Source organism: Triturus cristatus, chromosome 6, assembly GCF_964204655.1.
Source record: "Triturus cristatus chromosome 6, aTriCri1.1, whole genome shotgun sequence".
Lineage (NCBI taxonomy): Eukaryota > Metazoa > Chordata > Amphibia > Caudata > Salamandridae > Triturus > Triturus cristatus.
Genome location: NC_140589.1, coordinates 1,855,240,120 through 1,855,250,412, shown reverse-complemented (window position 1 = coordinate 1,855,250,412; position 10,293 = coordinate 1,855,240,120). Strand labels below are relative to the sequence as shown.

General features: G+C 41.7%; 1 long non-coding RNA gene across 2 annotated transcripts in view; it reads right to left on the bottom strand.

The window, feature by feature from the left end:
• Positions 1–6,306: 6,306 nt before the first annotated feature.
• Positions 6,307–10,293, bottom strand: part of LOC146822200 (uncharacterized) — a 72,289-nt gene continuing 68,302 nt past the window's right edge. For both annotated transcript variants that reach the window (XR_014963249.1, XR_014963248.1), the window contains exon 5: positions 6,307–7,534. This is a non-coding gene — a long non-coding RNA (uncharacterized LOC146822200). The remainder of the gene's footprint in view (positions 7,535–10,293) is intronic.

Below are 10,293 nucleotides of genomic sequence, written 5' to 3'. Positions count from 1 at the left end.
ACATCAGTGTGGCGTGTAACAAAAGAACGCTCGATTCCAACATTCAACCAAGAGTGCAAATAGAAATTCAAATTCCAGTTAAAGAAACGAAGTGCACGGGTTAGAAAAGGTGCGCGAAAGTAAACAAGGCTCGCGGTTGAAGCGAAGCTCCATACCTGATGTGTTCAAATGTGCCGGTCAGTCTCGCATCGGGTTTACTGGTGCATTGTGGGGCGTGCTCTTAAGATACGGAACACCGGAAGTGACATATACAGTGGTAAGATCACACGAGTGTGTTTAGGATTGCGTGGTCAAAAATGGGCGCCATCTTGTAGGGGACAAAATCACACAACTGCAAGGCAGGCTGCTCGTGATAAAGAGGTGTGTGCTAGTGAACAAAACCTAAATTATATGTGGTAAGCAAAACATTAATGACAAACATGATAGAAACATGGTGTTGTTATGGATCAGAGATAACACGCAAATTCCAAGCGGTCATTGAGACCCTTCGGCTTCATGGACTCCAGCTTGTAAATCCAGTGATTCTCGCGCTGTAGCAAAAAGGAATTGTTGTCTCTACCTTCTCTTTTCGTCACAGTCTCTAAAACCAAAAATTTGAGTTGAGCAATGTTGTGCTGATTTTCTGAAAAATGCACCGCTATGGTGGATTTGGGGTTACTGGTACGAATATTGCTCCTATGTTCATGGATGCGGGTTTTGATCTTTCTTTCGGTTTTGCCCACATATACCAGGCCACAAGGGCATTTTAGTAAGTATATTACATTGGTGGTGTCGCAGGTAGCATTCACGTGAAGTTTGATCGGGGTGCCCCTCATTGGGTGTGTGATCTTACGGCCCTTGATGATGTTATTGCAGTTGCTGCAGTTAAGGCAGGGGACTGTCCCGCGGAAAGTCGTGATGGGAATCTCAGTTTTGGGGTCGAATCAGTTCCTGTATGTTTTTGCTCCTGGTGTGTGCAAACATTGGTGGATCGCTGAAAATGCCATTAAAATCAGTTTCAAGGGCCAGAACTGGCCAATGTCTTTTGATGGATTGCTTGAATCTGTGACTCATGGTTGAGAAACGGGAGACCACCACCATGCGATGTTGTTCTTTGCGTGTGGCAGGTTGCAACAAGGTTTCACGGGATGTGTTGGCCACTTTAATGGCAGCACCTTGCAGAGTTGCTTGAGGATAGCCACGGGAGGCAAATCGTTGTATCTTGACTGTGTTTGTGTTTGCAATTCGGAGTGATCTTACACTATTCTTTTTACCCTAAGTAGTTGTGAAAATGGTAGGTGGTTCTTCAATGAAGGTTGGTGAAAACTTGTGTAATGTAGAAGGTTATTACGGTCAGTTGATTTCCTGAATATGGATGTAGTGATTTGTTTGTTCCAGATTTTCAACAAAACATCCAGGTAGGTGATGGAGGTGTCGTGGAAGTTGAAGGTAAATTGAATGCGATCGTTGATCAGGTTCAGATTGTCCAAAGCTGTCTGGAGAGAGTCCACAGTGCCAAACCATAGAACGAAAATGTCATCTATATAACGCAAAAACAGACGTGCGTGTTTTTTCCAAGTGTCCAAACTTAAAATGAATTTGTTTTCAAATGCGTGCATGAACAGGTTGGCATAGGTCGGTGCGGCACAATTGCCCATTGATGTACCGGTTAACTGCAAATAATAAGTGTCATTCCATCTGAAATAACTCTGATAAAGGGTGAAAGAAAGAAGCTCCATCAAAAAAATTTGAAAATCGTGATCTAGTTCGGAATTGAGTAAAGTTTCTTCAATTGCTTCAATACCCAAACCATGGGGTATCGAAGTGTAAAGTGACTTGACGTCAATCGTACACAACCACACTTCTTCATCCTTGGGTAGTACAATCTGATTGATTTTGATCAAAAAATCGGTTGTATCTTTAACATATGTCTCCATTTGTTGAACAAATAACCCGTGCACTTCGTTTCTTTAACTGGAATTTGAATTCCAATTTGCACTCTTGGTTGAATGTTGGAATCGAGCGTTCTTTTGTTACACGCCACACTGATGTTTTGAGGATTAAGTTTGGGCACGATTGACACACTTCCCGTTTCTTTTCTTTAACCAACCAGGGCACACGTTCAGGGATATATTTCCCTCGTCTTTCAGACACAGTTGTGAACACTTTTTTTACGTTACCCTCGGACACGATTCACTACTTAAATCATTGATGACACATATAAACATGGACACAGCACGTTCTTTTAGCGTATACTAATCTTTGTTAAGGCGATGTCCTATCCTCTTTTGTTGAAGTGGCTGATTCCTCATTTCTTACAACCTACTGATATGCGTATATCTTTTTGTTATTTAGATTCCCCTGATGAAGGGCCAGGGGGGCCCGAAATGCATTGGGACCGAATTTTACACTTAAGCTAACATCTTGATACAGTGATGTTACTCTTCGTAATGATTTCCGATACATGATGATATGAATCAACTTGATGTTTTCATGAATTAAAACTTAAAACTGAAGATTTACTTCTACGCCTCATCAATCTTTAACAAACATCTCATTCGCGTTCAGCGAAGCATTTCACGGCGCGCCCAGAGGGATGTTGACTGTTGTCAGCCAACGCATGAGACTTCCTTGACTTTTACACTCTTTGGGTTCATGAGAGTGACACCTCTGTGGCACCTGACAAAATCCCAATTTCTTTAACCTTGGTCTGTGCACGATCCAAATAACTGTATCATTCTCACAGCAGTGCCATCAAAGATACTGATCTAAGATTTTTGAAAATAAGATGAAAAATGCAAAAGAGGTGTAGTAAAAGGGCTACAGCAGCAGGTGATTAATATCACAAATAAAACAGGCAACAGCTTTGGTTCATAAAGCACATTTGTGTATATTTCACCGTGACACAAACACCGACACACTGTGGACACCGATGTTTGCCTCGCGGTGAGTGCAATTTTATGATCTATCCCCACTGTGCCCACTGCATTGTGCCACCTATATTTGCAGTGCTGTGTAAGCGGTGCAGTGCAGGCAGCGGAATGTCAATCTGCATAGTTAAGGCAGGTCAAATGCGGCATTCCCATAGGCAATGCATCGGGCTAAACAAGCTGGCAGTATGAATGAATATTAATTTGAGAAACATCCAAACTATAAACAGTGGAGGTGATAAAACACCAATGCAGCAACGGCCAAATTATGTAAAATTCTGCCACCCATCACGGCTGGCAGTAAACGTATCTGTCCGGCAAGGCAGAGAAGGGCCAGGTAAGGCAATCTGCCAATTTCTGCCCAGCTGTACAGTGAATTGCTGGGCAGGAATGTCTTGGCAGGCAGGGTCACGTGGTGTCTGTGCACATTGAGGGGTCTTCTGAGCCCCCATCCATGATGACAGAGGAGGGTCATGGGAACCCCCATAATCCAGCAGCTTTTGTCTAAGACATCAGTGTGCTGGGACTTTAGAACCCATATTTAGACCATCATAAACCTGGTTTATTTTTGTGTAGTGCTCGTCGTACATCAGCAGATACATAATGCTGATCTGGAGTTCAACTGATGGAGGAACTGGAAGAGTGTTTTAGGCTTTTTCAGCCTACAATTCCCCAGGCTGTCCTGGGACAATGAATGCTGAGTGGGCAACTCCAAGGCGTCTGTCTATCATTTGCTACTGGAGCATCAAGCAGCCAGGGATCTGTCACTGCTCACTTGATGCCACATCCTAGTTTGATTTGAACTCTGCATTACAGTTTATTGTTTTATTGTCAAATATGTTACTGCAGACAGGAGCAAAGTCTGTGCAAAGCTTCCTAAGTCCTGCCCCACTAAGTCCTGCCCCACTAAGACCTGGCCCTGTGTGAAGGGGAGCATACTCGCTCCAAGCTAGCTTCAGCTTATTGGGCATCATCAGTAAGGTGTAACTAAAATCCTATGACACAAATCAGCTATCTGACCTGTGCTCAGGCATGAGCATCTTTGTCAGGGTTGTTCACCTCAGGAACTAGTAATTATTTATTTCAGGACATTATTCTTTTGTTTACTCTGTCACTGCAGGTAGGTGATGAACGATTTTCAAATCAGCCCAGTCTAAACTTCTAGGTTAGCCCTCATGATCTGGAAAACAATCAACAAGGATCTGTTCTGTATTTTTGTGCCTCATGGGAAGAGATACAAATGGCTGAAGTATGACAGGAAGAAGATGAGGGAGACTCAGATCATGGCAGTAGTGTGTTAGATTACCTACTTCTAGGCGAACCACCAGAGTTTGAGGAGGAGCGCTACTTCCCTGACTACTATTCCTGGGCCAATAACCATGAAACTTTCTCTCTCAGTCTCTATCGCTCAGTTGAATTTTTACTTTGTCGCCCCCCCAAAAAAATATATGTATCTAGGGAAACACTGTTTACTTTTTTATTTGTTTGTGTCTAATTAACTAATTCATCCCCACCATCTTGCTCTCCAAACATTTTATTGCAGGATTAGAGTTGCAACTATACACAGTGAAGAAGACCCCCCAAACCCTTCTCCCTCAACGACATTGGACGGTGAGAATACAACAAATGAGTGTCTGCTTCCAACCCTGGGCTGTGACTATCTATCCTCTCCTTGTTTATTACCATAGCAGGACAGCCCCACATTATTTGATTTACACTGGCCAACATCTGGTTCATGAGCAAAATGGATCTGCATTCTGCAATGTACTACGATCACGGTGATCACGCCTGAAAAACAGATAAATGGCATGCATCCCGGCAGTGTGACACTGGGTGTTTGTTTATCTGTAACTATTACGCTTACAATATATAGCGAGATTTCATCATCGGGTCCACTCCGCACTTCGTTTTATTGTTTTTTTCTGCTTTATACTTCTCAGAGACAGACCTGACAATTCCCTTAGACAACAAAACACAAATCGAGTCTACAAAAGAAATGACAATGTTTTTCTTGTTGTGTAAAAACGAAACTGTACTACAGGTCGATGTATTGCATTTGTGTTGGAACTCGGGTCACAGTTGGTATGGAGTTGGACACCTTACTTAGAGTCAGGACGATCGGAGATGATGGAAAGACTCAGGGTGTGGGTGTGACTACTTTGAGAACTGCCACTAGAAGATGGAAGATTTCAATTCCACTGATACCAACTGATTTGGTGATGACTTTGAAGTGGCCAAAAGTTAAACAATAGACCTACACAACTCTGTGTAGTGGTGGTGAGTGGTGACAGGGGTGCAATTTTACTTGATTGGGAATTGCTATTTTGCTGGATGTGTGTGTGCTCAGTGCTATCTGGCTCAAATTTGAAGCTAAGTGGTGGTTGGGTGGGAGGCCTGTTGTTGAAGGTAACTGGAGACAAACATTTAGTCAACAATGACAATGATATTATGTTCATTATGTTGCTGTTAGGCTGCACATTATTATTATTATTATTCATGTTGATGAACTGATGATCATGACAGCTGCAAGTTTGCTTATCCCGATACTGATAGTTACATGCAGCCACTTTTTGTGTGACTTTTTGGTTGTTGTAAAATTGCCTTAACCTAATTGTTCAGACTCCAAGCATAAAACAAATGAGTGCAAAAAGGACTATTCTTCATCTCTTCTCTCTTGTGCTGCCTCTGGTGCACTCTTATGCAGTTTAACTTCTTTCTTCTTGATTCTTCAATATCATTTTTGTTTTTCAATCTACAGGCCTTCTTACCCTGCGCCATACTGGAAACCCAACTTAATACACTCACCCTTACCTCACTAAACCGCTTCCGCAAGGCACCGGAGATTAATGGACAGTCTTTGAGGAATGCAGATGCAACTCACAGAAATACAGTATCATGTTTTCTTTTAGTAAACATTAGGACTGTGTGTGTTGTATACTTGACTCCAACAGATAATTCGATTTGTAACATATTTGCTATTTGTCAAAGCTTGGTACCACTGAACATTTAGATATATAATGTAACTTGGGTCCCTCTGGGGAAGGATGGACAATTTGATTTGGTTTACCTGTACTACTCATCATTCCTTTGTTTCGTTTTCCTCCCATAACAGATTTATTATGGTTGTCTGCTCACTGCCAAGATAAATGTTGTCCTTGTGTAGTGTTTGTCTGTGTCAAACTTTTCCCCAAATCCCCCTTCCCATCCATTCATCAAACACTGAACCCTCTTCCCCCGGGCTGTGTGATCTATTAAGGTATGACTTAATAATTTACACCATTGATTAATCACAAACTTGAGGAGCATATTTTGAATGCAATACCATCTCAGTGCAAGGCAAGGATGTTCAGCTCTAAGTATAGCCCACACTGGCATTATTATATGAGCCAGCCGCACACAGTGTTCAATATTTATTTCAGAGAAACATCATTGCCAGCATCATCATTCAGGCAGTGCATTAGGTCAGAGGTTACGCTTTTCCACTTCGTAACTTAAATCGACTTCATTTTGTAACTTTTAATAGCTCACCATTCTGATTGATTTAATTCAGCAGTGCTTACCATAATTTCTCTGTGGTCTCTGTTCTTGTGCACTAGTAGTCTGTGGTAACTGTCTCATTTGTTTTATAAAGCTTGCATATAATAATGGCATTAAGTCTGTTTTTATTTCAATTTGTTTAGTTTCCTATGATGAATAGTTCTTGTCCTACAGTTTGAGTTTGGCTTAGGGAGTGAGACCTCGTTTTTGATGCTTTCACTGTTAGACTAGTGCGCTAGCATGATGCTACTACTATCACCACCATGGCACCTCGATAAACCATGCAGCCCTTGCTTCATCTAATCAGGTAAGAGAACTGTGGCTTGATTCATTGTTGAACTGCAACAATTCTATATACAATGGAAATGTATGCATCCACACCCTCCAAGTCTTTAGGGGTTAATATAGTTGCAGTTTGCAGAGACTAGGAAGAGGAAGTAGTAAGATGAGGGAGGATACAGCATAATTATTTTGTTATTACACTATCAGCAGTTTTAAAAACTTGATGTGGCAAAGGCAGCAGTGTTAAGTGAAACAGCAACCCACAGAAAAAGATTTAAATCATAATTTACAACTATAAAAATCTCATTTCCCTAACAAATATACTAGTAAACCCACAACCGGCCCACCCCTCTCACTAACCCCAACAAATGTCCCAAGAAGTGTGTAAATCCAAAAACTAAATTGTCCATAAAGAAAATCACCAAAATGCCCCAACTTCCCTAGTCCCACCCTCTCCCCACAACAAGTTCCACACACCCAAAAAAAGGATTAAAAAAGGGGCAGACGAGTAGGCCTAATGGCGGGCTAGGAGCTTCTTAACATGCTGCTCCAATACGCCCAGGCGTTCCGCCTGCCTGGCTTCCCGGTGCACCTCACAAAGTGGCACTGAAATGCGCAGAAATAGGTGGAATGGTGGTGGGAAGCTGCCTTTGGACTGCGGCAACGGTATACTGGAAGCACTAGGGCCTGTCAGGGACCTGGGGCATTTGCAGCTGCTGCCACCTCCTCTTCTTGGCCACCAGCCGGTGATATTCAGCCCTGTTGGCCTACAGCTTCCTCCGCCCGGTCGTACTGCTCTCTTCTGCCTGAAAAAGATAAATTGTGAACAATTGTGTTAGCAAAACACAAAAAATTATATAGTGGCACAGTAGCCATACATTTTCTGGCATCCTTGGGCCATTCGATTTTGATGTGATAAGAGTTTCAGGTATTTTGCACTATGGAGTATACAAGTATTCTTCTCTCGCTTGTTGAGCTAAATTCATGCAGGCATGCTAGCTCAGCTAATGCCCTAGACAGACACACATGGGTTGTGTTACTTTGCTACTGTCTGCAGGTGGGGCAGCTGTACTAGACAATTATCTTTTATTTTATCAAATTATTTAATTTCACCCTGACTACATGGCTGATGAATAGATGCTTACTGTAAATGATATACATGAGGTACTATGTACAGACAAATATGCAGACAGACATCCTCCTGTCTGTCTGTAGGAAAAGCAATGCACTACAGTACAGAGAAAGGGTAAAGGAACAGCATATTGTATTTGGCATGTTCATCACAGATTATCCCATCTGCAAAATGCAAAAGCGCTTACTCTTAGTCCCACCTGACTCCCTTGCCTCACCCTCAACCACCACATTTGATATACTTTTTTTCCAACAAAATAGATTTGCTTGGCGGTAACAAAAATGATTATTAACTCAGTCGACTGCAGGTGTGTTAGAGGGATTAGGCCGTATAGGTAGACGTTTCACTGATCATCATCATCATCATCAAGTGCCTAAGCTTTTGCTAGCAGTGAGTCTCTTTGGAACTGTTGAAAGCGAAAAATTTGAACTGCCATTATCCGTTATGTAAAAAATAATAACAAGCATTTGCAATGCAATTGGTCTTGCCTTTGGGACCTTATATGTATTTAGCTATGCAGTACATTAGCCTGGGTGCTAAAACATCTACTTTTGTGTAGGTTTACAAGTTTTCAATTCTTAACTATTCACAAAATCTGTCTTTGTATGTGCTGAGACTCTGCACTCATAAAGATACTACTCATAAATCCATTTGTGGATAGCAAACAATCGTTAACTTACACAAAAAAGTAAGTTTGCTTTTGTGACTCATGCTCTTTCTGTAATCTGGGATAGGGTTCACAGTGGGAGGTATTTTATTTTCCTGGAGTAACCCCTTGCTGAGCAGAACATGCTCCCATGACCCAATCATGAGTGGGTGGAGGGGGGCTAGTTTGATCATTTTGATTTCCAGTCTGGCCCTGGGCACTTATGCTGCGCTCCTTGAATCCTTGAAGACGTAGCTCTTTTCTAAAATACATTAGTGAAAATTATATTTCTTGGCTTGTTTCGCCTTTTCGTGTGCCGTGAAGACAGCAGTCACTGAGATTTTGCAAGGAGCTAATTCACAACATTAACACACTGATCCACAATGCTCAGGGAATGTGAGACTTTCTCCAGTGTATTCTAGGCCTGGAGGTAGAATAGTTGATTAGCCTTCAGAACTATTTTAATCCATTTTCCCTCCAAAATGATGACTAGTATTAGTGTTAGGGCACCTGTGTAGTTCTTCACCCAGGACCCTGACAAGGGGCAGAGTGTTACTAGGCACCAGGACCTTCTCTATCCAGGACCCAGTACTCCTGCTGTTAAATGTATTCATAGATTTGTTATTGAAACCCAGGTTCAATAGGGGGAAAATTCCATGTTTCTCTATGGGTGAGTATGTTTTACTTTTATACCCAGAAATAGTTTCTTGCGGTACCTGAAAATGTGGAAGTAGTGTCTAGATGACCCCACATTAGGCCTTTTCCTCAGGCCTCACAAGGGAAATCCTGGGGTGATACATATTTGCAAAAGGGTCTGTTCTTTGCATTTGTGTCAGGTCATTCACTTTAGGTCTTTGAAGAACGGCAGAATGAAGGGCTTGCCAAGGCTCTGCTACCATCATTCATTCATCTACTCTCCATCAAAGTCATAGGTTTAAAAATTGTAAACTTTCTTCCGTAACTTTACTTTTATGTTGGAGTGCATTTTTGACTTGTGTGGATTTCGCAAAGAATTCCAGGAGAACTTCAGGAAACGTACAGTACTAGTATATTTTTTCTACCACACTCAAAATGTGCAACCTTTACAATACATATTATACATATTATATTTCTCTTTGTGAAGAGAAGTTGTTTAAATACCATACTTAAATATACTGTGATCTTTCTTTTGTGAGTAAAATATCATATTAACTACCAACACACCTAACTCCACCGCCACTATGCACCCCGAATACAAGAGGAGAAAATGGTAGAAGAAACATTAGGGCGAACGGAGCCCACGTTTGGAAGTCAATGGATCTTCGTCTGGGAGATACCGTGAATATCTTCCCAAAAGCTGTGAAAAGCAACCACTTAAAGCAGACACTTAATTCATGACCAATCCCCATCTGGACCACCATAGCACCCTTTTTCTTGAAGGGATTGTGCTCCTTTAGGCAACTAAGGAGCATATGTATCAAGCCCTTTCAGAATCGGACCTTTTGCGAACGGGAAAAGGCCTTTTGGGATGTATGAAATTTGCGATTCTCTATTTTGAAATTGCATTTAAGGAATCGCAATGCATGAAGCACAGCAAAAGTGCAATTTGTCCGTAAGGAATCGCAAATTACCACCAACTTCAAGTTGGTGGTAATTTGTGATTTGTGATTTCTTTGTAAAAAGGAACTTTTTGGCATTTTTCAAAGTGCCATGTGCACACACACATATTTCAGGTGTGCATCAGGGCACCCTTGAAATTGCATTCTCATTTTGCGATTCCCAAATTGCAAATCGCAAATTGAGAATGT